Consider the following 7,470-nt stretch of genomic DNA (forward strand, 5'->3'; position numbering starts at 1 on the left):
CCTCTCACTCTCTCTCTCTCCTCTCACTCTCTCTCCTCTCACTCTCCCCTTTTCTCTTTCTTTTTATCCATTTCTTTTCTCTAAATTCTTTAACAAATCTGTTGACTTCTTTTGAGATGAGAAATGAAAAATTTGTTGCTGTTTTTGTTTAGCTCCAGCTGAATCCTGAGCAGACTTATGAAGGAAGGTCATTCCAGCCATGACCATCCTATCTTGTCTTTTTTTTCTAAGAAGGAAGGATGTAATTTTGACTTTGATTTCTAGCATGTCTTGCAACCACATCTAGAAGCTCTGCTACTGTTGATGTTTCATATTAATGTACCAGTGAACTGAGTGTGTGTGTGTGTGTGTGTGTGTGTACATGCAAGAGAGGCTGCTCTGTTGGTACCTGAAGATGTTAAAAACCAGGTCGGCCCTGATCCAATTCCAGTACACCTATTATCAGAGGTGTTTTTAACCATGGCCATCCCAACATATTTTTAGCTGTAGTGTATATAAGACTATATATTCAAACTGTTCTTGTTTTAAAGATGAAAGTATAACTGAGGGAAGTTTGGCTACTGTTTCTAGGATGCCTGCTGATGCAGACTATAGAGTTGCTAACTGTACAACTGTCACCAGAAGGATGACAAACCTATCATCATCATCATCATCATCTCATTAACAACAATAACAGTAATAATTTCTTTCTACTACCACCATAAGACTGCAGATAAGAGTCAAATGACCAGGAACTGCATGAACTCCTCTACTACGCCTACTGGCACCACCTCTACAACAATGCTCATTCTAACTTTACAATAATACTCACCTGCTATCATAATTACTACCATCACTATCATTATCACCATCACCAGCAATAACAAATGGGAACTGTGTGAGGGTGGGGTGGGGGATAAGGGGAGAATTGTTCCTAAGTCAGCCTTAATCCAGCCAATCCATTCCTCAGACATAGTATGTCTAGCAGCACTGTGTGCACTGAGGGTGATTTGGTTGCTATTTTTAGCAAGTGGCCATTGCTGCGGTTAACTTGTTGTGTAGCCCCAATCAACCCTGATTCAGCAGACATATGATTAAATATGATTAAAGACAGATGGATAGGGACAGGCAGATAGACTAATTCAGTGTCTCCACATGCCATACCTGTTTATGGAAGAACACTGTTCTGGGGTGGGGGTCGGGGTGTTCCAGCTGCCATCACTTGAAATAACATGAGATCCGTGCCAGATTATTGTAAGAACTACTGACTAAACTACTACATGTGGAACCATAATTTTAGATTCTGTCTGGAGGAGATGATAATGTTGTTACAGTATTCAGCTATTTTCTGCTCTGAAGAATAAAACATACAGAAGCTATGTGTGTGTGTGTGTGTGTGTGTTTCTGTCTGTGGTTATATCTGTCTTGCGTGTGTGTGTATGTTGTTTTATATCCAGTATTTTATTCCTTCCCCATCAAGTTATTTAGTTCAGACCCCTGTATCAGCCGGCTTCCTTCTCCACCACCACCACCTTTTCCCTCACTTCCGATTCTAAGTCTCCGAGTATTTATGTAATTTTTGTTTGGTTGTTGTTTTAGTCCTGCTGCTGCTGTGTTAGTGTGTGTATTTGTGTGTGTAAAAATGTATGTACCTACGAACGGTTGGGGTGGGGGTCTTCTATGTAATTGTTGTTCTTGCAAGAAATAGTAATTAAGTCTCTCTCAAATACCACCCTACCATCTTAAACAGAAAGGACAGACTGGTTAATTGTATGTGGTCCTAAATAGGATGGTCATGGCTGGGTTGCTGCTTACCATAGGTCTTACTGCATTAAATATCGGTTTCAAATTTTGGCACAAAGCCAGTAACTTCGCGGGAGGGACAAGTCAGTTGTATTGACCCCAATATTCAACTGGTACTTTATAGATCCTGAAAGGGTTAAAGGTGAAGTCGACCTCAGCAGTATTTGAACTCAGAACACAAAGCAGGGCAGGATGCTCAGTGGCCTTTTGCCCGGTGTTCGAACAACTTTGCCAGCTTGCTGCCCTTTTTTATGCCGAAAACATTAATTCTGATCAATCTGACTTATGATCAAAGTTGTTATTGCTGTGGACATACAGACATGTCTACCTAGGACTACATTTATCTGATGTCCTCATTGTGTTAGCTTTTATTTGTTTTAGTCATTAATCTGTGGCCATGCTAGAGTACTGCCCTGAAGACTTTGTCAAATGACCCCCCCCCCTTCTTTAAGCCTGGTACTAATTCTATCAGTCTCTGTTGCCAAACTGCTAAGTTACAAGAACATAAACATTCCAACATTGGTTGTCAAGTATTGATGGAGGACAAACACACACACATGCAGCAGGATTCTTTCTGTTGCCATCTGCCAAATCCACTCACAGGACTTTGAACTCAGGGCTATAATAGAAGACACTTGCCTAAGGTGCTGCATGGTGGGATTAAACTCAAGATCACATGGTTGGGAAGCAAGTTTCTTAACATAGATCTATATCTGCACCTTTTATATAAATGGTGAATTGTCTAGATGTATGAGTGTCTTGTCTTTTTAGAAATTCTAAAATGTACCCCAACAATATCACATCATTCGCCAACTCACAGGGTTGGGTGAGAGGGGTTTTAAACCCTTAATTTTGTGAAATAACTACCAAAACTCACTTCAGCTACACACTACTATTGTCTGTTGAGAAGGTAGGTGCTGAAATAGAGGAGTACATCTGTCAATGTTTCTTTGTTTCCCTTTCTGGAATGGTAGAATGGAGAGCAAAAGAGAATGAGAGATACACACGAAGAGAGACAGGGAGGACAAAGATGATGGGAATACTGGTGGTGGATGTACTCTTTCTCCCTTTCTGACAGAGTAGATTAGAGAGATAGAGAGGGATGACAGGCGAGTGATGGCCATGGCTGGATGCAAAGAGACAAAAGTCATTGTTGAAAAATGTAATTTGTTCTGCAAAATGAGAAGAAATCCAATGACAGTATTTTCAATGTCTTTCATTTCTGTTCTCTTCCACCATCCTGCTTTCCAATGATGGTGGCATTTCTGCTCTTTTCGGAACTGCAGGATTTGACCCTAATCCTGGCAGGGTGGCTAATGGGTGCTATGCCTTGCCAAAGAAAGGGCAACCCATGATTTTTGTCTGGGACTGCTCATTGAGCATTTGTTGCTGATCTGTATATCTAGACCCCATCCCCTATTTGCAAGCTGGGGACCCAATGGATGGGACTTATCCATCACCACACCATTCAGTCACCTTTACTATGTGGAAACTGGGTTATGGGGTTCATGAATTCTAGGGTTTGAGAGAGAGAGACTTGTAGTTTATACTAATCCAGCCTTGGAACTCTTTTTTTTTTTACATATATATATTTAATTTTGTGTAAATAACACACACACACACACACACACACACACACACACACACACACACTAAACAAAAAAATATATCTCACAGTACAACAGCAACAACATTATTTTTTGTTAGTCACTTATTTTTTATTGTTGACATATTGAAATAATAGAAAAAGAGAAGCAAAGTCTCCCATGGTCAATGTATTTCTGTTCACAGCTGTAGATAGGTTTTTCACATAGGAATGTGTATATATTTGTAACAAATGACATTGTCTTTTTCTTCATAATAACATCTAGTCATTAGATAGAAATAAAAGCAGGTTATGACAGTTGTCTGTGTGTATGCACTCACATCTACATAAATCCATTAAGGTATCTTTGCTTATGCATACATATGTACACATACACTCACATAGATATAAGACTTTGATAAATCCCATTGCAAAGTGTGAGCGTTGCAGCCATTCTTGTTCAACTTCAGTTTAGCCTTGAGCTAACAGATTTACTCTAATCTATGACCAAAAGCTGTTCCAAGTGTTGCCACACAACTTTTTTGTATATCCAAGAAATTTGACTGTTCATCCTGCTATTTCTAGCTGTATGTGCAACCACACAGAGGCCTCTTTGTTATTTTGTATAAAAAGCCCCGAACTCTTAGATGGTATTCTTTTATATCCAAGATCCCCATATAACATCAACACTTGCTTCTTTTTTTTTTTTTTTTGCAATCATTCTATCCAGCATTCAGTTTGAGAATGAGTTCCTCTTTTCCTTCACTTTTTCACCCCATCCCTCACCAAATCATTGTCTCTTTCTCAGACAACACATAATTGACAATTACACTAAAGACATTCTCTTCTAAAAATTATACAAACTTGCAGGATCCAAGGAAATTCCACAGTGTAAGCCGGCATATTTGAAAACATTATGTTACTATATTGAACACAACCAAAGAAATTTTTTAAAATTCCTTTGAAACTGTTTTTTAGTCAAAACTGTATTTTAAAATATAATTGAAATGAATTTAGAAGGCACAAATGGGCAGGAAACCAAATTCCATGTTGGGCCTAATTAAACAGACTAATTATTTCTAACATATTTTTGGAGGTGAGGTTAGTTCATGAAGTCAATCCCAGTGTTATTGAACTTGAAAGAATGAAAAGCTAAGTTTATCTCGGTAGGAGTTGAACTCAATATGTCAAGAACCATAGCTAAGTTCCTACAAGGTCATTTGTCTGGTATTCTAACAGTCTTGACTGTCCCACACCCTGATCAATTCTTTTAATTTGGCACAAAGGCACCATTACACAGACAAGTGACAGTTCAGTGAAGGATTTACATTGAAAGGTGCCATTTAATCTGACCACTGGACAGAAGCCACTATGTGTGTCCGTGTCCGTCCATTGGAAATTGAGCAATCAGAGGTTGTAGCAGTGACTCTCACTCTAGTTCCTTGCCCATTTACTTTTCTCTTTTGACTCTATTGACTCTAGTAGTCATATTAGTAGTGGTGGTAATAAACTTTCTAGGTGCAATTCCACGGTCATTCATGATTGAAGGAGGTCTTTACCCTTACACACACACACTTTGTATAAAACAATTTGTTTATGTATGTATGGACAAATTTCTTCCAAAAATCCCGGACCAACCTCCTACACCCGGATATGTATCCAACAATAACTCTTTGCTAGAGTGGGCCATGGTGCCCCATATATGACTAAAAGACTTCTCCAGTTGGTGCTGTTGAGTTAGACATGGCCTGGGTCTATACTGGCCGAAACCTATCAATGTTATCATAAACATCACATCCACATTTCCAAGCTTGCATGGGTTAGAAGCAATTCAGTGAGGCAGGTCTTTTACAGTTGGATGGCCTCCCAGCCACCAGCTCCCACATGTTTCCAAATAATGCAATACTTCCCCATGATAGGACATGTTTTCCACAGAAGACTGGAAGTGGATGACATTGTATGACTGATATTCATTTGCAATCATCACATGATATTAGGACAAGAGAACACACACACACTTTTCACTTTCCTTCTGCTAAATCCATTCACAAGGCTTTGGTCAGTCTGAGGTTATCGTAAAAGACACGTGCCTAAGGTGCCGTGCTGTGCAACTGAACTTGAAACCCTGTGGTTTGGAAGCAACCCACAGTCATTCCTTCAACTAGATATAAATACAACTTATTTGTGCATATATATGTAACTGTGTATATAGCAGTGTGTAAAATAACCAAGAACTCACACAGTATCGTCCTTAGTGTAACGGGAGATAATTCAGCCCCTTTGCTTTTAGATTTAAAGTCTTAAAGGGAGTTCCTTTTTAACTATCAAAATTGCATGGCAAGTTGAAGTTGATTGATTTTCCCATCTGCTATATTTTTGTATGTGAAATCTGTGCAAGCTGCTTGCTGGATTTTCTTATCACTACAGCAGCAAGTAGAGTGAATTTTGTTTCAATTGGTTTTGTGTTAAAATGTTAAACATATGGTTGTTGTTGGTATTATTATGATGAACCTGCAGAATTGTTAGCACGCCGGGTAAAATGCTTAGCGACATTTCGCCCATCTCTACATTCTGAGTTCAAAATCCGCTAAGGTTGACTTTACCTTTCATCCTTCTGGGGTCAATAAAATATCAGTTGAACTCTGGGGTCGATGTATCCTCCGCCCACTAAATTTCAGGTCTTGTGCCTAAGGCAAAGGATTATTATTATTATTGTAGTGTAGCTTGGTCCTTAAAGGGTCAGATCACTGGTTCATGTACATAAGTGGGCCATCATCTCTGTCAGATACAGCACTCTAGATATTGAGGGTCACACTGTGCACCTTGACATACACTCACCTGAAATACGATCGTTTTGATCAAAGTCTTACTCCAGTGATTCCCACTACTAAGGACCCTTTTTTTTTTTTATTTAAATGAGTTTTCCCACAGTTTGGGTTGGCCAAAATGTCGGTTCGGTTTTTTGAAGTGAAAAGACACAAAACCAGAAATTTGAAGGATGGAGGTGTGTGTGTGTGTGGGGGGGGGGTACTTATCATGGTTTACGATCTCATTACTGCACTGGTAATTTATTTTTATTGAGCCCAGGAGAATGGAAGATATACTTGACTTTTGCCGGATTTGAACTCACTGTAAAACTGCTGAAATATTCGAGAATTCTGCCAAATCATCGTCCTAATTATGATTATGGTGGTGCTGCTACTGTTACTACTACTACTACTACTGATGATGATGATGGTAGTGGTGGTGGTTGTGTCATTAATGGTAGTTATCGTTTCATTGTTGTGAATGTCAATTAATTTCTGAATTACCGATAATGAACGAGCATTAACTTTCGTTCACTGAACAAAGAAACGAAGAATTTCATCGAAAGAAAAAAAAATCCCCAAACAGTTTAGCAGCAGCAGCATGTCGATGCCAACAGTGTGTGTGTGTGTGGTGGTACCCCTGGGCTACAAATGCCATCTTTACCATGACCACCTCCAAACACTGCCACTCTCCTTGCTCCTCCAAACTACATTATTGATGGTCGTGGCTACAACAAACTCGAAACTAATAAAAGAATTTCTGAATAGTCGCTCAACTTGCTAGAAATATCAACCAGGTTCTCCTCACATCACGTCTTAATATTTTGTAAAGAGAAGGACATAGTAATGCTCGATATACAAAAGAAGGGGGTGGCCCCTACGATAGTTTTAATTTTTTTTTTTTTGTATCATGAGACTGATTCTTTCAGCTCTTAACGCAACTTCTACCCCATCCCCACCTTGCTGTATTATGTACAGTGTGTGTGTGCGCGCGCGCGTGTGTGTGTGTGTGTTCTTTACTGTATATACACAGTAACTTCACACATGACTACACTACTGAACAGATCATAATGTGTTTGAGTGTGTGTGTGTGTACCTTTATCTGTATTTGTGTGAGTTTGTCCATACATACATATAAACACACACATATACATACATACATACACACACATATACATACATACATACATATATACATACACACACACACACACACACACACACACACACACACACACACACACATATATAGGATGCGGCAAAAGCACCAAAAAAAATGTTCCCCACATTTTACAC

Source organism: Octopus bimaculoides, chromosome 26, assembly GCF_001194135.2.
Source record: "Octopus bimaculoides isolate UCB-OBI-ISO-001 chromosome 26, ASM119413v2, whole genome shotgun sequence".
Classification (NCBI taxonomy): domain Eukaryota; kingdom Metazoa; phylum Mollusca; class Cephalopoda; order Octopoda; family Octopodidae; genus Octopus; species Octopus bimaculoides.